Consider the following 23876-nt stretch of genomic DNA (forward strand, 5'->3'; position numbering starts at 1 on the left):
AATCCGTCTTTGGAGCAGAAACTCGAGAGAGAATCCACACTGAAGCGCACCATGGAGTTTCGGTACAGTTGTCTCCACGTAACGTTACCGCTGAGAGGTTCGTCAGGGGCTGTAAGCTAGTGGAAAGTAAACGCCTCCTCTCCATCACTGTTGGCTTGGAGTGGTTTTATAAGTTTGCCTCATTATTTTGGAACTCGCACTTTAACGCATCAGCGCGTGCCCGTGTGCCTGCGGGGGAGCGGGGACGCGCATGGATCGAGAGCGCGGAAGGTCCCCTCAGAAATCAACCCAGGAGAGCTCGGCCAAATTAAAACTTTTTGGCTAAATAAATATTATTATTATTATTATTGTGTCCTTAGCGTGGGTCCTGTCAGGTGATTATTGTGCAAAAATAAATCATCGTAGTGAGTTTGTGATGAGGCGGACTGCAGCGCGCGGGGGAGGACCCTCCGCTGGAATTATTGCGCAGTTTTTAAAATAACGGAAAAACGGGAGCGCAAACACACACAGAGTATGTCTGCAAAAGATAACGCCTGCCGAAAATTCCAGGCCAATATTTTTAACAAGAGTAAATGCCAGAACTGCTTCAAAGCTCGAGACGCGCACCTGCTGAGTGATGAAGACTTCACACAGGTAATGTATCTGCGAAATCACCTAATCATTACTTTAGACTAAAGCTCTGTCTGATAACCTACAGTGTCAAATAACTAATGACCAGCAAACTGCTTCAAAACTGCGCTGACAATAAAATACCATGGTGTTACTGTGCTTTTTAGACATGGTAACATGGTCAAAGGGGATGACAGTTAGCAAAATATAAATGACTTAGCATAATACCATGTTTTTTGGACATGTACTATGGTAATGCCATGGAAATAAATGAAGTATGATAAAAACCATGGTAATATACTATGGTAAAAAACATAGTATACTGTATATAGTAGATATACATCGATATAATGAAGTAACTATTTAAATAAATAAATTAAAAAACATAATATATATAATAATAACAATAAATATATACAATTAAATGTAATATATATATATATATATATATACATATATATATATATATATATACATATATTAAAGCAACTGAATGATTTCTGTCCAGGGCCCCATACCGTATTAAAGCCAAGCAGAAGCGCTGGCTGGAACTTCTTCAAAACTACACTAACTATAAAGTACCATGGTAATACTGTGCTTTTTAGACATGGTAACATGGTCAAAGAGGATGAGAGTTAGAAAAATATAAATAACTTAGCATAATTCTAATTCATGTTTCATGGTATTGTTGGAAATAAATGAAGTATGATAAAAAACCATGGTAATATACTATGGTAAAAAACATATTATACTGTATATAGTAGATATATAATGAAGTAACTATTTAAATAAATAAAATAAAAATATTAAATATAAATAACAATAAATGGGATACAATTTAAATTATTATTTTATTATATATATTTAACTCTCTTTTTTTTTAAAGGCAACTGAAAGATTTCATATTAAATATTAAAGCCAAGCTGAAGCGCTGGATAACCACCAAACTACTTCAAAACTACACTCACAATAAAGTACTATAGTAATAGCATGGTTTTTAGAAGTGGCACCATGGTCCAAGTTTGGTTGCTCATTAGGATTTGAGGCACAGCCTATTTTAGAGAATGGTTATTAGCACAGTATGACTACCTTACCATAATGCCATGTTTTTTGACTTGTACTGTGGTAGAGCCATGGTTTTGTTGGAGGTAAATGTATCATGTAAAAACCATGGTTTATGCATATGGTAACATTTATTACATGGGTATATAATGTGAATTTGACTATACTGAACCACCTTTTGACATTTTACCTGAATTCCCCCTGTTTGTGAAACTAGACCACAGGTTTATAACTAATAACATCTGTTTTTTCCACAGCATGTGCTTGGGAGTAGTGGTTAAATATCAGGGTTGCTTGAAAGGTTGTAGGTTCAAACCCTAGAGAGGTTAATCCATTCTAATTACCATTACAGCTTTGATCGAGGCACTTACCCTCAGGTTACCCCTGGAGGACTGACCCGTTTCTGGTGAACTGCTGCTTTGGGTAAAGGTGTAAGCCAGATGACTAATTAGTGATTAGTAGTAATTAATGATGCCGTTTAGCAGATGCACATTGTAGTTAAGTGACGTGCCTCAAGCTGCTGCGCTCGTTGTTTAGAAGGTTTAAATTGGTCGTCTAGTTTTGCATGGTTAAAAATCTGGGCTGGTAATTAAAAGGTTGTGGGTTCGAACCCATCGCCATTGTGACCTTGATCAAGTCCAAGAGGACTGACCCTGTTTGGCTAGAAGTGTCTGCTAATTTACTAATTAGTTGCATAGTTTAGTGTTATTTCACCAGCTGTAGACCCAAGATACGTGTCATATCGGAGCTTTATACTATTTTAAGCTTTATTCCAACTCCATTACAGTTTTACGGTAAGGCCACACGCAGATAAAGGGGGGGTTTCCAGACTGTATTCTTCAAAATTACCACACACAGCTGGGTCTCGGCTATATTACTAAGTGACGTGGCCTCCGTTTGCCATCTGTCTCACTGTATAGGTTGGATTGTTATCAAAGAATGAAGTGATGAAGCAAAGAAAGACTGAATATTTGGACGTGGAAGCAAGCGCTTGTGTCTTTGAATGTGAGGGAGAAATCCAGAGAAATGAGCCTCAAAGCGGCACAGAAGTCTTTTTTTAGAAAGCACTTAGAAATTGAGTTGACAGTGAAGTGAATCAGGACTTTAGTACCTGTTAAGGCCGTCAGAGTCATATGTTAAGAGTCTTATCCTCCTGTTTGTGGATCTTACGTTTTTTAGAGGTTCAGATTTGCGGTCATAACCTTCCCAGCGAATTTCTTTTGTATTTAATTCTCATTTCTTCTGTCTTCTTGCTCTAAAGAAAGAAACCCATTTTACTTCTGTGATGTGATGTATTTCTAAATGAATCAGAGATATTTAATTAGAAAAAAAGGACGGGCTTAATTTTATCCATTGAGAGCTGATTAGGTGGTGCAAATGTCTCTGAATTACAGGTGTTTGAGTAACAAAGAAAAAAGGAAAGTTATGTTTTTGTTTTGTTGTTTTTGGTGTTTAGTGTCATGTAAAAATGTTACAAATATGAAAAACGTCATGGCAAAACAAGAATAAAGTTGTAAAATTTTAAGCATAGTGAAAATTATGAGAATTAAGTCAGAAATGCAAGCTCAAATACTCAAAATATTTTGAGTCCAAATAAAGTCATCATAGCATTATATGATTAAAGTTGTAATTTTGAGAATCAAGTCAAAATTGCAAGAATAAAGTCATAGCAATACAAGGTTAAAGTTAATGTTTTGAATATGAAGTCAAAACTATGAGAATAAAAAATCATAAATAAAGAAATTCCTAGCGTTTCAAGGTTAAAATCGCAACATTTTGAGAATGAAGTCAAAAATGCGGAAATAAAGTAATAGTATTATGAGGATAAAGTTGATGCAGTACAAGATTGAAGTCATAATATTTTGAGAATAAAGTAGTATATTGTGTGTTCAAAGGCACAATATGTAAGATTTTTTTATTAAAATATCCAAAAACCAAATTATTTTATAATATAAAAACCCACAATAGTAGGAGAAACGGCATCATTATTACAATGAATAGAATGCCTCTTGGACTTGTGCAATATACTACTTCATTCTCAAAATATTCATATTACATAACTTTATTCATATTGCAACTTTATTCCACTAATACTACAACTTTCTTGTAATATTATGACTTCTCAGTAATATTATGACATCTCAGCATATTACGACTCTAATCTTTAAGTCAGTTTTGATTTTATCTTGACATAACTATTTCCAGAGTCCAGAGTTTTATGCATACTTGATGATTGCATTCAAAATGATATTCTTTACTAAAACATTGCAATGCTTGAAAAAGCTGCGCAAAGACCTCAGTGAACTGTTGGGTTATGAATCGATTCACTTAAATGCACAGTTTGATTCAGATGTAGAAACCAACAACAACATCCTAGCATCATGCATTGCTTGGCAAACATTGCTCACATTGTCATCAGAAAATGCAAAACCCTATGCTAGCTTTTGTTGTTCAGGTGTACGGCGCACGAGGCCGTCATAATGATTCAGGGCTGTCGTTCTGTCAGACGTCAATATACCCGTCTCTCTCTCCCTCTTTCTGTCTCGCTGCAGTTGGTCAGGTTTTCCGAGTTGTTCATTCCACACATATTTATGTCCATGCTTTTTGTCATGCTATTAGAATCCACCCTCCCCCTTGACACACAGACACACACACACACAGACACACACACACTCTGTGAGACAGTCGGCGCTCAGTTCTGCTGTTATGAGAGAAAAAGGGGGGCTGTAAAAATAAACAGAACAAACTTTAGCCATTGAAGAGGAAAATCTGGCCTACATTAGCCCTTCTCTCTTTCTCTTTCTCTCTCTCTCTCTCTCTCTCTCTCTCTCTCTCTTTCTCTCTCTCTGCGTCCCTGTCCGCTCCTCATCACTGATTTCCCAGAGCACGGAGTCTCCCATTAGCAGGAGATCAGGAGAAACTAGATTTGCATTTCCTGAAGGAAAAGCATAGTCTTAAACTTTTAGGTACGTTTCATTTTCATCAGGCTGTAGCAAGCACAGTTCAGTACGTCATTGTTATATATATAGTATATTTTGAATGCTGAGTTTAAGTTTACAAAAATCATACTGAAATTATGCACATGCTATTTAATTTGTTAGGTTTAATTAATTGCATAAGTTTAATATTTAGGGTTATTTTTGGAAGGGTCAGTACAGTGAAGCCGTGCAAGAACTAGAAGAATGAATTTCACTTTTGTCTTGTTCCTCTTGCACTTGATCTGAGGAGTCTTACTTTTTTCTAACGTTTTTCTTTTGCTCAGACTTTTTCACGGGCCATCGTTCAAGTTGTCAAACCGACATTCCTTTAACCAGACGATAAACTGGCATTCATTCGCTCGCTCTTTCTTTTCCATACCTCAGGAGAGAAAAATCAACTCGGATCTCTTTAATTTCTAATGTTTCTCCTAGACAGACAGAAGTCTCTTGCTTCTCAGAAGTTTCTCCTGAGAAAAAAAGACACTTATAATCTCATGTTTCTCCTCTGGAGTTTCAAAAGAGATTTCAACTAACTGGGCGAGATTTGCCAAAAAAAAAAAACTACAATCAAACTTGACCTATTATTTTATAGCTTTATACTTTCTTTATATTAACTATGGTCTCATTTGTTTCTCTTTTCTATTTTAGGAGAAACAAAAAACCAAGTTGGTACTAAAATGAAACTTATCTGAGATCTCCAGTAAGTCTGCTGAGCTTTGGAAGAGAAACCTTAATTTTCCCCTAGCGTTTCATTTTTCTCTCATGCGTGCTTGCTTTGAGGTCTCTGTAATATTACAAATCCGTCCGTCGGCACTTTGTTGTGCAGTCACAGGAGGTTCACATGCAGAGATGTTATTCCTGTTTTGGTGTTTTTCTGTGGCATGTTTCTTTAAAGGTGAAACGTGCTTTTCAATGTTAAAATACTTTCTCATATCCCAGTGTGATGATCAGAGTCTTTCTGACTATAGGAGAGAAGTCTGTTCCACATTGCAGACAAAAAGAGACCATCTGACTGACATTTGAAGCGACCAACCACAGTTTGTTTTGTTTTTATGTGCATATATATATAGGAGCAGGTTTATCTAAAATATCTAAAAAAAAAAAAAAAAAATTGGTCAGTTGTCTTGAATCATGGTCTCATTGTTCTTGCATGTTTTGCATGTTTCAGGCAAAACCCATCTATGGTGGATGGCTGCTCCTGGCACCTGAAGGAACAAACTTTGACAATCCTCTGCACAGATCACGGGTTCGTATAATTGCACTGCATATGGATTATAATTCAGCTTTGCGCTTTTTACCTAGCAAATTCATTTTGGCAAAACTATTTAAGAAAAACTATTTTTAGAAACGTTCCAGAATGTGCTGTTCAGTCAAGTTTAGTTCTCACCTGCATTAATAGAGCAAATATCATGGAAGTCCAGGTCCATATTTCACACCAAAATATATATATATGTATATAATGGTTAAATATACATGCATGTCATTGGGTCTCTGGGACCTCGGACATAAAAAAGTCCATCTTAACAAACATGAGGGTTAAATTATAATTGTTAGTGTGGTTTAATATATTAAAGAACATACTAGATGTCATGCATTATATTTAATGCAACAAAGGACCAGGGCCCTCATTTATCAACACTGCGTACGCACAGATGTGTGCGTAATGAGTGCGTAAGATCAGTTTCACGCAAAGTGTGGGATCTATCAACTTGTACTTACACATAGGAATGTGTGTAAATGTAAGCACAACTCTGAGCATGCTTACGCAGAGAATCTAGTGGTAGAATGGCGGTACTACAAAAAGAAAGTGCTGCCGCATGTGTCCTGTGTCTTAACTGCAAATACTCAATTAATAATTTCATATTGCAAGCTAAACATTTGCACAATTAGTGTGAAAAGCTATAAAGGAGAGTTGGGAAGTCGATTGGAAATGTAGTTATATGGTCATGGCTGATCTCGCTTTGCTGGAAGATTTGGTGAACCATGCGCTGCGCAGAGAACGCGTTTTTCAAAGAGCGAGCTGATCTGTTTAGTGAGAGCACAGAATGGCTTCTTCTCAGTCGGTACCGCTTTCTTTGCCATGACTTCGGTGAGGACGTATGCGTCCATGTGATAATAAAGGGAGGTGTTGTCACCATATATGGTTCATTGGAGGCATTGCAAATGAATGCAAATGAACATGAACGAGTATGGTGCTTAAGAATTGTGGGATTTATCAACAATGATTACTTAATGGTGTGCGTAAGAACCGCGTGCGCACGTTTGATAAATACAGATTTTTCTGTACTTACACACATTTTAAATTTCATTCGTAGGACAAAATATAGAACCTTTTCTACACACTCTTGATAAATGAGGGCCCAGAATTGTTTCTCTATTATCACACATTGTGTGTGAGTGAAGAGATTGCTGCTTTTCTGTGTGTATGTGAGTTTGTGTGTTTACTGTACAGTATGCGTGCTTGTTAAGGGACGAACGAGTCAAGTGTGTGTGTGTGTGTGTGTGTGTTTGAGGGGGCCGTGGAGTCGCTGACTCACTCTCATTCTCTCTCAAGCTGAACTCGTGAGAAACAGCAGGAGAGGGAGTTTGTGGGATGGGAAACGATTCGACAGCAAACAGGAAATCACAGATTGACAAACAAGATGGAAAGATGATAAAAATAACCCAAAGTATATGTAGTATATACAAGTATGTTCGTGTAGGATGTGGTGGTCAAACAAATGGCTATTGCTAATCTCCAAAGTCAATAAATATATAAAATGCATTTTAATGACACTGACAAAATTGTGTATACAATATAGTGTATTTGTAAATAAAATTAATTATTACAAAATATTTACCCCAAATGCACATATTTGAAAACAGAAAATGTTTATTAATTGAGGAAAATGCCAGTTTACAGTAACAGGAAGTTACCACTTCTGTAAATCAGTCATACAGGTACCATCAATCAGCCTGCCTGATGATATATACATTATAATTTATATACACTGGCCCTAAAAAGCTATTTAGACACTTAAGTCAGACTTAAAACACTTTCCAGATCTAAAACATGAAGGTGGCATCACTTTTCACTCATGCAATCTCAATTTCTTCTCTTGCAGAAATGGCAGAGGCGTTTTTTCCTTCTGTATGAACATGGACTCCTGCGTTACGCGCTGGATGACATGGTGAGTGTGTACTATTCTCATACGGTTGTATTCTCATACTGTGTACTTGTTGCCATGTTTCTGTCTGCAGTATGTGGGCGGCTCTGTGTGGACAGACCTTCAGGGTGCTTATGTTGCTGCCTGTCTGTTGTATGTTGTGTGTGTTTGTATATGCATTGTTTGGTATAATATGGCTGGATTCAGGGATTCATGGTGCATAATCGTGACAGTGAACATGATGTTCCTAATAGCATACTACTTCATTTAGTGCACAACTTAAGTTGGATTTTTACTGCAGTTGACAGTATTTTTTTTTTCATTTAATATTTTGAAGGTTATGCCAGGTTCAATACAAGTTCAGCTTGTCCTTGTCTTTCTTTAAAAAAGCCAAAATCTGGGTTACAGTGGATGTGAATGGGGCCAATATTTAGAGGTATTAAAATGTGAAGCTCTTAGTTTTATAAAAGCACCTAAAATGAATTTTTCTGTGTATTATTTGAACTGTCAAATCATTCTTGTCATTTTATGGTCTTTTTAGGGTTTTAGGTGTTTGTTTTTTTTAACACAAAAAATCATGTTAATGTTTTGTGGATGTAATATTGAAACATTGATTACTTAAATGTTACAGATTGTCCATTCCACCATTGTAAGTGCTTCACTGTAAACCAGATTATTCCTTTTTTTTTAAAGATGTTGAAGTTATTTTTTATGTTAATTAACTCCACAAATGCGATTGATTGAGCTTAACTTGTACTAATCCAGGAATATTCCTTATCTTCTTGGCAATGATGGCTGAAATGATAGATCTTCTGACTGAAAAAGCATTTCATTTAGGCCATTTCAGATCAAATAACTCAGTCCTAAGGTATATATAGAATATGATTAAAAGGCTTTCATATACAGAGGTGTATTTTCAGCTGATGGCTGTGCGGTTCCTCTTCGTCTGTTCGCTCATCTCATTCGCTTCTCTTTCTCTCGGAGAGGAGGAGGGAAGTGAGTGATGGACGTATAAAGAGCAGCATAAAGGATGAAAAGCCGTTTGGCTTCATTTGTATTCATGCGTGTTTGTGATAGTTATTAAGCACCACTTCAGCCCACTCGTGATCGTGAGTTCTTTTGTGTGTGTGTGTTTGTTTACATAAGTGTGTGTCTGGAACTACATGAACATAAAGTCCGTCATTACTGAACGCAGGAAAGCCAGGTCCGACCCGGCTTGGGTGATGATGATGATGATGATCTCTATGTGAGTATGCGTGTGGGTGGGTGAAGCGGCGCTACATCCGAAAGCTACCCACAATCCATCTGTGCCCACTTCCCTCATACACTCACTCAGACATCCAGGAACAGAGATGAATGTACACATTACTGGGAATTCTCGTTCTGGAGAAGCGCTCGCAGCAGAGAGAGAAAAAGGACAAATAAGAAGTATTTGACAAGGGAGTGATAATATTCTCTTGTAGATACGGACTGTAGTCAGATGCCGTGTTTAACTTGACACAACTGAAATGAGGCTGTGATTGATGGACATTGCAGTAGGGATGCAACGATTATAGATTTTGTTGGTACGATTATTGTCTGAGGAATAATCACGGTTTTACGATTATGACGATTATTATGCATTTACTCATTTCCCAACATTACTAATGTATAAAATCACATGAACACTCTTTAGATATTAAAGTGTTATTTATTGCTGGCTTTTGAAACAGAAATAACACAGTAACCAACAATACAGCACAAAATAATAATAAACAAAAGACAAACAAAAGTCCATCTCTCCCATTGGAATTAAAAAAAGGTGACCTCTGCTCTGTAAACATCCATGACAGTATTTATCTTTTGAAAATAACAAATGGAAATAGATCGCAAAAGTATTTTAAATGTTTTGTACATTCTTTACATTTCTTTTGGACCTGGGGTAGAGAATTTGGAAACATGGTGAAACAAAAATCATTGCAGTCAGTTGCTTGTACTGTTTCTTAGGTCTAATTTTGGGAAAGACGAAAGTGAATGGTGACCAGTGGCCAGTGCTGGGTAGATTACTGACAAATTGTAGGATAGTCCATTACTGATTGCAAATTACATGACTAAAATTGTAGTTAGTAACGTAATCCATTACATTACACATTTTAAGTAATATAATCTGACTACTTCTAGATTACTTTTGGATTACTTTTGACCTTAGTCGTTTACCACATTATTTAAATAGCATAATCTTGTTTTAAAATAGAAAATATATTCTATTTGTTTTTAGTAACAACATTATTGTGCATTAAACATGACATTACATCAAGGTTTAATGAAAAGCTAGTAATCAATGAAATCATAAAAATGTTAAATAATTTTTCATTTGTTACGTCAACATGCAAATGTGAAAAAAAAAACTAGTTACCTTAAAATCTTGAAGTAAATATATTAAGTGAAAGATGTTCGGCTGACAAAAAAATGTTTTGGAATCCCTGCATTACATGTAAATAAGAAATAAAGCGAATTTGTGCATTTAATGTGTTTTCAATGTAATGTAATTGTAATTAGGGTTGCAAAAGGGTGGAAAATTTCCGGAAACTTTCCAAAAAAATCCTGGAAAGTTTCCAAAATTTCTGGAATGTTTCCGTAATTTACTGGAAATTTTCCACCTTTTTGCAACCCAAATTGTAATATGTAATCATGTAATTAATATGAAGTAACTCTAGTCTGATTACAAGTATGTAGGGGATAAACGGATTGTAGTTGATCATTTGCACGTTTCTAAATCTTGCCAATTTAAACAATCGAGAGTCGGTTTTAAAGGGGCAGCAGCCTATAAAAACCTGCTGCTGTCTGTGTCATTAATGTTAATCACACAACAAAATACAGCTTTAACAAAGATTAATCTATTTTTAATTTATACAGTGAACACTGTGCAGTGTTATTTTACACTTAATTACATTTCTGTACCTGAAAACTAATGTTAGACTTTTTGTTTGTAACTTTGTTTTATCTATGCTTGTAATTTGTTTATTTGTTCTTATTTTATTACTGACTGTTCAAAAATGTTTGACCTTTGTTAGTTACGCTATTAGTTTTTGCTGTGGTATCAAAGAAATATTTAAAGTGTTCTTTTAATAATAAAGAAAAATGACCCGTTCTGTGATTTCAAAATCTGTAACATGATCCGAACTCTGAGTTTTGTGATCCGTTGCACCCTTACTCTCTTGACTTGTTATTTGAAGAAAAAATATAATCAGAAGTTTTCGATCATGCTGATTTGTCCACAATGAATTTCAGCCGATGTCTTTTTTTATTTGGGCTACCAGGGATTTTTTTATTTTTTTTTAGCCATGATAAAAAGCATCAAAGAAAGCAGTCCATGTGACTTGTAAACTATATCCCAGATCTTCTGAAGCCATATTACTGATATGCGTAAGGAACAGACACTAAAGTTACTATTCACTGAAAATCTTGCTTGACCGCTGATTACTTGGAAGACATTGGCTTCCACATTCGTATTCCATAGAAGAAAGTCATATGGGTATTCAAAGAGATGAAGATGTGTAAATGTTGACAGGGTTTTCATTTTAGGGTGAACTATTACTTTACACACAAACATGTAGTCAGAGATGTTAATTTAGTAACATTTTTACAGATTGGGCAATTAATGAGTTAATTATAGTTTGTGAGTCCTTTTGAGTGATTCATGAAAAGATTTCGAAGAGTTTATGAGTCATTTGTTTGTGAATCAGGCCACAGTGGTTGCTCTGTATTTTTGTTTTTGACAATGCAATAGAGCAATGTGCTTACTATATATATATATATATATATATATATATATATAGTGTGTGTGTGTGTGTGTGTGTGTGTGTGTGTGTGTGTGTGTGTGTGTGTGTGTGTGTGTGTGTGTGTGTGTGTGTGTGTGTGTGTGTGTGTGTGTGTGTGTGTGTGTGTGTGTGTGTGTGTGTGTGTGTGTGTGTGTGTGTGTGTGTGTGTGTGTGTGTGTGTGTGTATACTGTATACTATATACAAGAAAATAATTTAAAACAGTTTTTGGTAATTGAAACTAAGCTGAAATAAAAGAAAAGAAAACTATCAGATGCAAAACCTAAATGAAAATGAGAAATGTTGCATTGCCAACAAAAAATGAAATTTTAAGCTGAAGTACTAAATAAAACTGAATAGAAATAATATTAAACTACACTAAAAGTAATTAAAATGACAAACACATGAAACAAAATTACTAAAACAAACTAAAATTAAAAATGGAAATAAAAAGATAGTTCAAAACATTAATAAATACTGTAATAGCACACAAATAATATTAAAATAACACTGATAGAGTCTTTGGTTTTTCACTTTTTATCACTTTTAATTCAGACTAATAACACTGCTATTTGTTTCACACACACACACACACACAGACCCACTTGAAATGCTTTCTAATGCAGATGATTTTGACGTGTGAGTGTGTGTTGATGTCATCAGCAGGGTTTTCATTGTATCGGTCCCATCAGAAACAGGTGCTGTAGTGGATGAAATGGTCTCGTGAGAGGTCAGGATGTCTGGTGTTGACTGGACGCCTAATGCTTGAACACGTTTAGAGTCTCACGCTATATTTAAAGCTGCTCTTCAGCATGTGTTTCCATAACGACCACTCAAACCCTACTATATAGAATGTAGTGTAGCGGTGAATATTACAAAACATGTCTAGAAAACCACAAAATCTACAGAAAAATAAGCATTAAGGCTTTTTCAGGCTTATTTAGGACCATCAAGGCTTATTCAGAACATTAAAGGAAGAATTCGGTCATTGTTTAATCACCTTCATGTCTCTCCAAACCCACATGACCTTCATTCTTCAGCAGAACACAAAAGAAGATACTTTGAAAAAATGTCTCAGTGTTTTTGTCCATACAGAGGAAGTTTGTTGTTGTTTTGGACCCCATTGACTGTCATTACATTATGAACACTTTTAAACTGTCCCTTTTTTTTTTTTAGTTGTTTTTTTGCATTATAACGTTTAGTTATAATTTGTTTATTTGTTCTCATTTTATTACTGACTGTTCACTTGTCTGTAAAAATATTACGCAACTAGTCTTTGCTGTGGTACTGATGAAGTACTTAAAGTGTTCTTTAAATAATAAAGAAAAATGACCCGATCTGTGATTTAAAATCTGTAATATGATCCGAACTGTGAGATTTATGATCAGTTGCACCCCTGCTTTTTTGACTTGTTGTTTGAAGATAAAATATAATCACTGAAGTTTTTTTTTATGCTAGTGCTAGTTGACTAAATAAATGGTAACATTTTACAGTAAGGTCCCATTAGTTACTTTACTTAATGCATTAACTATCATTATCTAACAATGAGCAACACATTTCTTACAGTATTTATTAATCTTTGCTAATATTATTTAATAAAAAAATACAACTGTTCATTGTTAGTTCATGTTAGCTGAGCTCCATTAAATAATATTAACAGATACAACCTTTGATTTTAATGATGTATTAGTAAATGTCTAAATGTACATTTAAGTAAGATTAATAAATGCTTTAAAAGTATTATTCATGTTAACTGCTGTAGTTAACAAATTTTATCCTTATTGTAAAGTGTTACCAAATAAACATTCAACATGTAAAATGTACAGTCTTTTCTGGTAAACTGACCCAATATATGGATTTTCACATTTCAACAGGAAATACAACAACACGAGAGAAAAAAACATTAGCATATGATGTTGCTAAAAAAGAACATTATTTTGTGTATTTGGTGTAATGAAATGTGTTTATGCGGTTTAAGGTTAAAAAAACACATTATTTTCCACATACTGTACATTATTGTTTCTCCTCTATGCCCCGCCTTTCTGAAACGCGTCGATTTTTACAAAGCTCATCGGTCTGAAAAGCGAGGTGTGCTCTGATTGGCCAGCTATCCAGTGCGTTGTGATTGGCCGAATACCTCAAGCATGTGACCGAAATGTTACGCCCATTACCATATTGTGATGCCGTGTCCCGGCGTGACGAGACAAAACCAATAAAACCCATTATAAACGAGGCATTTGTTGCATCCTGTGGGGACATAATTACTGATTATAATGACTTATACTGTCTTTTTACGCGTTGCGTTGCATCGCGCCGTGTAAACATAAAACCATGTATGCATTTGTGATCGGAGAAACGATAAACAACAAGTGCTACTCTACACTGCTCAAAACTCGCGTTGAATCGTCAGTGGCAAATTCTTTAAATACGAAAGCATACTTACAGGCTGTGAGTCAGCATTATTTATCAGCATTGTAGGCTACTCTCCCAGGATCAGTAAACAGTCCTCGTCCTCCGTAAAATGCGTTGCTCATATCTGAATATTTGGGTTGAACTGTTCTTAAAATGATTTAATAACCTTTATGTAACACTTTATTTTAAGAATCAATTCTCACTATTAACTAGCATTAATATTTCTAGAATATTGGCTGTTCGTTAGTACTTATTAAAGGTCCCATATTGTCAAAACTGAAATTTCCTGGCTTTCTTCACGCAACTCGTCATGAACAAGAAGTAAAATACTGAGAGATGTTGTGAAAGAAGGTGAGAGAGAAACTTGGATGAGATTGTCGGAGGAGGTTCATCAGGGAATGACAGAAATACAGGGAGAATGAACCAGTTTGTGGTGTTTTTGTGGTGTGTGTTTGAGGGAGGTCATGTGCCACACGTTTACACAAACACACGTTTACTTAGCTACCTAAATGAGCACGTAGCATAGACTTCTGTTGATTTGATATTAAGCCAATTATAATTAAGTCTTTCCCGTTGAAAGAGTTATTGTGTGTGTGTGTTTGTGTGTGTGTGTGTGTGTGCTGACTGCACAACAAAGAAGGAATTTTGCAACTCGTCATGAACAAGAAGTAAAATACAGAGAGATGTTGTGAAAGAAGGTGAGAGAGAAACTTGGATGAGATTGTCGGAGGAGGTTCGTCAGGGAATGACAGAAATACAGGGAGAATGAACCAGTTTGTGGTGTGTGTTTGAGGGAGGTCATGTGCCACACGTTTACACAAACACACGTTTACTTCGCTACCTAAATGAGCACGTAGCATAGACTTCTGTTGATTTGATATTAAGCCTATTATAATTAGAATAACCTAACCATAATTCTAAAAGAATATGCTCTCTTTTTAAATGTAATTCATTAATCATTCCTCAAACTAAACCCGAGTAAACACACATCTTGTCTGACTTTGTCAAATGATGAATTGGAGATTTTGTTGTTGTTGAGGCTTTTTGTACAAAACATTATTCATGACAATATTTATTTAGACATACTTGGTGATTAAAATCAGACATAACACACGTGATTGAATATATTTAGCTTGAACTGCAGTTCAGAAGTCAACTTTAATGTTTTTGAACGCTCACTAAGGCTGCATTTATTTGATTAAAAATACAGTAAAACAGAAAAATGGTGAAATATTATTACAATTTAAAAGAACTTGAAAAGAATTGAATATATTTAAAAATGTAATTTATTCCTGTGATCAAAGCTGGATTTTCAGCATCATTACTCCAGTCTTCAGTGTCGCACGATCCTTCAGAAATCATTCTGATATGCTGCTTAAGAAACATTTATGATTATTATCAATGCTTAAAACAGTCATAATTTTGTGTTGATGGATCTACTAGTGTGTGTGTGTATGTGTGTGCGTGTGTGTGTGTGTGTGTTTCAGGCCAGCACTCTTCCACAGGGCACCATAAACCTGAATCAGTGTGTGGATGTTGTGGACGGTGAGAGCCGGACGGGTCAGAAACACTCGCTGTGCATCTGCACACCGGAGAAAGACCATTACATACGTGCTGAGAGCAAAGAGATCATACATGGGTGAGTCACACACACAGATGAGGAATCATTAATTCATATCTCACAGTTTATCATAAGATATTTTTACAACTCTCTGATGTTTATGTGCAGTTCAACACGATACTGTATTGATGTAATGAACTTCTGAGGGACAAAAATTTAAATTTAACATCCCACAATTAATTATGATTTAAAAAAAGCATCTTTTTCCTTTCATTTCTGCATGCACATTCTCGCTTTGAACTATTGGAGATTTTATTGTGACTTCGATGCATTTAATCATTAACATTTACTCATTTAGCAGACGCTTTTATCCAAAGTGACTTACAAATGTGGAATATCACAAGCAATATGTCATTGAGCCATCAGTATCACTTGCTTGATGTAAGGACTTGCTATTTTGCTGCATAATGGATTAATTTATAAGGCTTACAGTTAAGAATATAACAGCAAAATATTAGTTAAATATGAGATGTCAAAACTAGCAAGAAACTAACACAAAACAGTTTTTATTTTATTAACGTCATGATCCTAATTGAAAGGACAATTTGTGTTTATCTCCTTTGTTCATCCGGTAAAGCTTGATATAGGTTTGGTTTTAGACATAATATAATAAGTGAATTAATGACTAATGTGATCACTCACTGATTGTCATTAGTGAAATACACTCATTACAGACTATATAATTAGATAAGCAATTACTAACTAATTGGTGTTTTGAAATAATTCCCAAGCGTTTGTTTGTGTCTTAAGGTGGCAGGAGGCACTGATGGTGTTCCCACGAACCAACAAACAAAACCAGAAGAAGAAACGGAAAGTGGAAACACCAACGCCACAGGTACACGTATATACAGATCCACCAACTCGAGAGGTTTTAAAAGAACAATTTCACCCCCAGATTAATCATTTAGTCACTTAAAATCAGTTTAAAAGTTTCAGTTTTAGCTTTAACTAGCTTAACCAGCAAGCATTTCCATCAGTAAATCACTGGCTAATTTGTCCTGGTGAACTGTATGGTTTTGTTAGTCCTCCAGCTAAACCAGCACTAGACCAGAATTACTGTAAAAAGACCAGCGTTCCATCTATTAGAGTTTGGAATCAGCATCCTCGTCTGGATGTAACTGATGTGTGTTTGAGTTTTGCCGTGCAAAGAAGAGATTTGTCTTTTTTCTTGAACTACAATTACAAACTTACACACACACACACACACACACACACATACACACTTACATGCAAAACCTTGCAAAGTATTGCATTTGGTGAATGATGACTGCAAAAAGAATTTACTCTGGAATCTGAAGGTGTTTCTTCATCTTCATGCACAGGTAGCTCTCGAAAAAAAAACTTATTTCTAGTCCTTAGATAAGATGGTTTATTGGCTAGTGTTTTGTTCTACCAAGCAGGATTTTGTGACACAGGTCTACTTGGAAAACCAGTACACAAATTATTACATAAATTATTATTATTATTATATTATTTTTTTACTTTTTGTTTTTTTCTAGCTATATTATAGGTTTTGATTTTATTTTTTTCTAGAACAAACAAGCTTTTAACTCATATTTATATATAAATATATTTTATACTATTTTTGATTAATATATTTTATGACAATTTTATATTCTTGAATATTTTTAAAATATAAATATGTCCAAGTTTGTATTATTTTTAGGGCTGGGCAAGTTAACGCGTTATTATCGCGTTAATGCATTACTTAATTAACACCGACAATTATTTTATTGCGCATTAACACAGTTTTTTTTTTTTAATTATTATTATTATGAAAACCCGTTGCTCAACATTTGACAAAAAACATTTATGATGTTCTTTGATATTTTTTGATTCATTTTTATTATTATTATTTTTTTTTTTTACATATTTTTTTTTTCTAACAATATTTTGTCTTTTTTTTGTTATTGTTTATTTTATTGCTCAGTCCTCTAATTAATACATTAATGAAGTGTTTTAAACGGATTGTGTTTGTATCGTTAGGATTGGTTTACTCTGCTCTGACCTCATGACCTGTGTTTTGTCAGGCTGCTGATCTGCTAACAGGTCGTTGTTCCCAGCAGAACATCAATAGGTTTATTGTAAGTCCAGAACCAGTATGATCCAACCAGTCAGAGTGCAACACAGGATCTGATCAATACATGAATTCCGGGTGTTTTTGGAGATCAACTGATTAGCAGGAATTTGAACCTCATCGTAATTTGTCCAGTAAATGATTCTCATGTGTGTGCTTCTGCTGGGATGCTGGGTGGCTCACGCAGGCGTGTGTGTGTGTTTGGTTTCATGCAGAAAAATGCGCTGAGTGACTTTATGATTTAATCAAAAAGGTATTACTGGGCGGTCAGGTGGAAACAGGAAAGACACAGACTCTAATCTGCGAGTGTGTGTTTAGTGTGGGGTGTGGTGCTGAGAGTAAATCAGCGTGTGTATGAAATCATGGCACAATAGCTCATTTGTTATCAGCCTGCAAGTTTAGACAGTTACATTCGTGTGTGTATCTGTCTGCACACACACATACACAGGTGTTTTTGACATCAAAGAGCTCTTTGTTCTTGAGTACGGGTTAGTTAAATATTATGCTTGTCTGTATGTCTCTCTCTTTCTTTCTCTCTGTATTCAGGAACCAGGTCCTGCGAAGGTGACGGTCACCAGTACCAGCAGCAGCAGCAGTATGGTGTGTCTCCCCAGCACTATAGCTCAAGCAGAGCGAGTGCCATCCACCAGGGCCACCCTGTGGCAGGAGGAAACATGGAGTCGAGCCACTTTACCCACAAGCTGCAGCACCGGCAGCCTGAGTCAGCTGGGTACCAACACTCAGAATTCATTAGAAACTAACAAAAACAAGGTTATGACATGCTGTGTGAACCTGGCTGCCAAACATTCAGCCGACAAAATTTTGAAATCCTAAAAAAACTTTTTAAATTTAAATTTGAAAATTAGAACAGAAACATTCTATACACTCAAGTATGCATGTACAAACAGCCACTCGCCACACCTTAGCGACTTCATAGCAACCACCCACAACACTGTAGCATACAGTGCAACAGTCAAGTTCCAAAAGTAAAAATCCCATTCATTTTCTCTATAGGAGAATTGATTTGTAACTTTATAAACCTTTAAAGACAGACCCACTGTGAGTTAAAAGTTTGTTGTTTGTTGAAGACATCAGTCTGCATTATTTGAACTCGTTTTTAAATAATCATGTTAAACAGCAAAATTCCTAGTGTAAAAGTGCATTACCCATGATTCTGCCACCAATCAGAGAATTAAAACAAGGAAAATGCACCGAAAAAAAAAACTTAGTCGACTCCCTGCAAATGGCATAATCAGTCTACTTAAATATTTGTATATATGTGCATATTTTGCAATAAATGTAAAATATGTTTTCTAAATACACAATCAACATGTTTTACATTTATCTATCGTTTTGTCATTCACAGTGCCTCATGGGATTGTAGTTCTTTCCCTGATTAAAGTTCACATTCTTGTGCCATTTTATCCAGTACTTTTTTTTTGCTTCAAATCAGAGTTTGTACTGTTGTGATTTATGGCTAGTTGGTTCTGTTCATGGCTTATAACTCTTAAACAAAGAGTTTTAAAAAATCCCTATGGGAGAAATGAATGGGAAAAATGCTTCTTGAACCAAGGCCTCTGAAAAGGTGGGCAGACACTGTTGCATTCTGTTGTGGTGGTAAGTTTTGGTCATATTTTCTTCATAAAATCTTGTTAAATATCTACTCCAACTGCGGCGTCACATGCCATGTTCAATACATGTGATTATAAAAGTGATTTACATCACCAGGAAACTGGCTTTTTTTTTCTTGGACATCTTGTCCAAATGTCCACTTGATCACTTGACCTCAGATTTCTGGGTAAACACATTAAACGAAAAGAACATTTAATTACATTTGCTCACTGCCCTCACAAAAACCACAGTAACCAACATTTCCGACAAAATACTACAGTGATTGTTACCTCAATAAAACTGCGGTAACCTGCTGTTTGTCACCAGTCTTGTTATTAAACTAAATGACAGATTTTGAAAACGTCTTACACTGGTTTGAAAGAGATCCCAGATTCATTTAGTATGATTTTACAGTAGTAACTAGGTATTTTGGCAGCTGTAATGTTACCATGGTGTATTTTTATAAAGGTACCGACTGTGATTTTTCATTCTTTCTCATGCTCAGATGCAGGAAACGCAAGTGTTGGTCGTAAGCCACGGGTGGAGAGTGGATATTTTTCGCTGGAAAAATCCAAACCTGAAGAAGACGAAGAAAGACAGCATCATCGCCAGCAGGAGCAAGAGCCTTCGCCACCACCACAGCAGCATCTGCTTTCTTCCTCCTCTTCCTCTCGCTCCAGGTATCTCTCCTTTGATCACGAGCTCTTCAGCTCTCCAATCAGCTCACACAAACACACGTCACATGACCCACACAGCGCTGCTAGCACACAGACTTATGGCATTGCACATAACACCTGCGCTCACAAACACAACGCACAGAGACTCAGCAAATCAGAGGAGCACGTTCTAGCGCTGGATTCCCCGCCCTCGTCGGATGCAACTCTCTGTCCCCTTCCCAGCCCAGACCGGCTCTCCAGTCCAAACTCGCACGCAAACGTCCTCCCATCGTCCCTGTCTTCCTCTCAGAGCTCTTTAGACTCTGAGCAGAGTCCGGAGAGCCGTGTGGGCAGGGCGGGGCGAGGTGGGCAGGGTTACGCCGCCCTGGCGGATGTGCCCCGGGCGCGGAGACTCAGTCACCGGGATGCGTACCGATCCAGTCAGAAACGGCAGGAGCTGCGAGCGCGCACAAGGAGCCCGGGCAGGGAGGAAGTGGAACGGCTGTTCGGACGTGAACGAAGGTGATGACCTGGTTACATTCACACGCAAAGGCTCTGTTTCAAACCCTATCTTCTTAGACAGCATCTTTATAAGTAACTGATTTGAAAAACTCTACATGGGTGGCAGCTCTTGTAATTGGCACGCTTATGGCTGGGACACACCAAGCCGACTTCAAAGAACTAGATACATTAAGAACTAGATACTAACTAGAACTAGATAACTAGATACAAAGAACTGCAAACTAAAACGTGCGTTCTGCGCCTGCGTGAGAGGAATTGGCTGTCTATATTAGCAGCTATCAATAGTAAATATTCGTCATGCAAAAAGGAGAACCCGAAACAAGGATATACGAGATATACACCGATAGACGAAACGTAAACAAAGCACCGCTTGCTCAACATTTTGAATATCAGTTATGTTGATAACTTTCTTCATTTTAAGCACCTCATGTTGTTATGAAAATATTCACATATTGGAATGATCACGTAAGAACATTAGAACAGCCTTCTGTCTGTTCTGTTTACTTGCTAGTTTTCATCACTTTTGCTTTAATTCTCGGGCACTGACTCCTTCACTAAACTGAACATCCAATCAGAGTTCTCACTCGCCCCGACGCTGATTCAACATGTTGAATCGGGCAAACTACCGCCGACGTGAGCCCGACGAGAGCCGACGAGTGGAACACACCAAACAGACTAGCCTTACAGACGCTCACTGACGGCTGACCATTGGCTTGGTGTGTCCCGGCCTTTAAACAGTGCTTAAAAGACGTTCAGTTGATTCCAGTAGCCTGGTATTCTAAGCCTCCTGTATCATTTGAGACACAAATTTCTAAGGCTTCTAAATGATCAACATGATGTACTGCACCAAATTGCATATGTTTGTTCAATTTGGGCTTCTGAATAAAATCCAGGTGTTTTTTGCTCCATTTTCTTTTATATCATACTATATGAGCCATAAAAGCTTGATATATCAAATATATAAACACGTATGCACACTTGTTTTTTTTTTTAGGTTTTTTTAAAGGTTCAATTAACTGTTCCATTAAAAAAAAAAATTATATTTTAGGCTTTACAGGGTTAATAATAGACATTAATATCATTAACGAATAACATTAATAATATTATCATCAATAATATTTTTTAATAATAATATCAATATTTCATACTAATATCAATGATATTTTTAAATATTAAAATAAATAAAATGAATATTAACAAGTAATATTATAACAAAATTACCACTAATAGCATAGTCTACTCAAATACTTGGTGAAATCATTCATTTTTAAATTACATGTATTTTTTAATCCATTCTGAATAAAATATATTTTGCTCTCAGTGTATTCCAATAGAAGAAATGAGGAAGAAATTAATCGTGTTATTAACATGTAGTTAAGTTAATTACTTGATGCTCTAATTGGCACAAAAATACGCAGCACACCCAAATATGTGGTGAAGTTGCGTTTAGAGTCTATCTGTACTTTTCAGTGGCGTTAAAGTGTATAATCATCATAGAATTTAATTTATGCGAAAGGATACTGTATCTATTATTGGTACTGTGCTTATGATGCCTAAAAATGCTGTCTAGGTAGATAAGTCATTAGAGTTTGTACCAGAGCCAATGACACACACATTCTACTCAAATATACATGCATTTAAAATGCCGAAATGAAGTGTTTGTTAAGAGACGTTCATGTTTTATAGCCTCATTAGCCTAGTTCATAGTCTGATTGTAATTGAGGAGAGACAGTTCTGAACAGGGAACTAAAGATAAACACAATCTGCTCGTTCAATCCGAGCCAACACACCTGCTGTGTTTACGTCTCAGAGTGAGCGTGAAGGTTATATCTCCACCTGCTGGAGCCGGCAGGAAAAAGCTGTCAGTGACACTCAGGACGAGCAAGTTCAGAAACTGAGACGCAGGGAGGATGCGCCGCTAACTGTCTAAGCTAATGCTGTGCCTTTAGCACCCAGAATCATGACATTCATCTCATTCTTGCAGCTTTAGCGCCACCTAGTGAACACTGTGTAGAACTGAACTTCCAGCCTAATCTCTCTTCCATTTTGTTGGAATCTCAATGCAGTCCTGAATGCTGTGCCGTTCAGTTCTGTATCTGTGATTAAAATGTTCTGCACTGTTTTCCTCTCATTTCTGATTTTTCTCTCTCTCTCTCTCATGCTCTTTTTTGCTTTTTATTTGATCTGTTTCTTCTCTTTTTTCAGGGATTCTTCTGAAACTCTACACTTCCTGCCCTGTGCCGCGCGCCCTGCCACGCCCACTGACACGCCCACTGCTTACTTTCATTCCACCTGCTGGGGCCAAACTATAACACACACACACATCTCAGAATCAGAGACATAAAAACTAAGGCCTTTTTCACACCGCAAGCAGCACATATTTATTTTGGCACATGTTTATTTATTTTAGCCACCTAAGCAGCACAGTGATGCATAGATGATTTAGCAGTTTATAGCCTGACCTTGGGGTTTAAGTTCCATTTTGCTGAGATTTGTACCATTTAAATGTAAATGTGATTATGTAAATTAGATTTTGGATACTTTTATAATAATAATTCTCAGGCCCCTCCAAATAAACATTTTATAATTATAATAATAATTATAGAAAAATAATAATATTTATAAATATATATATTTTAAATGTATAAAAAATAGGTTTTTATATAAGTACAGTTCTGTTAATAAATTTTTTTATATTTTTTTTTTATAAAGAAGTCTATTATGCTCACCAAGGCTGCATTTATACGATTAAAAAAGACAGTAAAAACAGTAATATTATGAATATTATTACAATTTAAAAGAAATGTATTCTATTTGAATATATTTTAAAATGTAATTTAATTTAAGTAATTTATTTCAGAATTTTCAGCGAATAAATATACAACACACAAATTAACATAAATAATAACATAAATTTATTGCTATAAATGACAAGATTTTTTTTAATTACAGTATTGTATTTATGGTAATGTATTATATCAAATAGCATTGTATTTTAATGGTTATGATACATAGCAGAGTTTTTTTTTATTATTAAAATATAAACAATAAAATGGAACTTTTATGTTGGTAAATATGAAGGGGTGAGAGAAAATGATCTTCATTTATCTATTTTAAATAAAGAAATGATGTATTTTAATGAATTATTTTAGTGTTGTGCATCAGAAATGCTGTGAAAACAATGCTTGTATGCTGCTGCTTCATTTCGGTGTGAAACAGGTGTAAAAGATGAATTATTCCTACTAACACATGGGTGTACACAGGGACAAAGACTGATTGCTGTCTGGGGTTCTGCTCATGGCTGTTGTCGCTGGTTTCCTGTGTCTGTCCCTCTGCTCTACCATCTGCTCTTATATTAAACAAAAACCACAAATCAGTGACATG

The 23876-nt window shown here is 35.8% G+C and overlaps 1 pseudogene; it reads left to right on the forward strand.

The window, feature by feature from the left end:
- Positions 1 to 370: 370 nt before the first annotated feature.
- LOC107753221 (plectin-like) overlaps positions 371 to 23876 on the forward strand; it is a 44547-nt pseudogene continuing 21041 nt past the window's right edge.

Source organism: Sinocyclocheilus rhinocerous, unplaced genomic scaffold (assembly GCF_001515625.1).
Source record: "Sinocyclocheilus rhinocerous isolate Xijiao unplaced genomic scaffold, SAMN03320098_v1.1 scaffold2116, whole genome shotgun sequence".
Lineage (NCBI taxonomy): Eukaryota > Metazoa > Chordata > Actinopteri > Cypriniformes > Cyprinidae > Sinocyclocheilus > Sinocyclocheilus rhinocerous.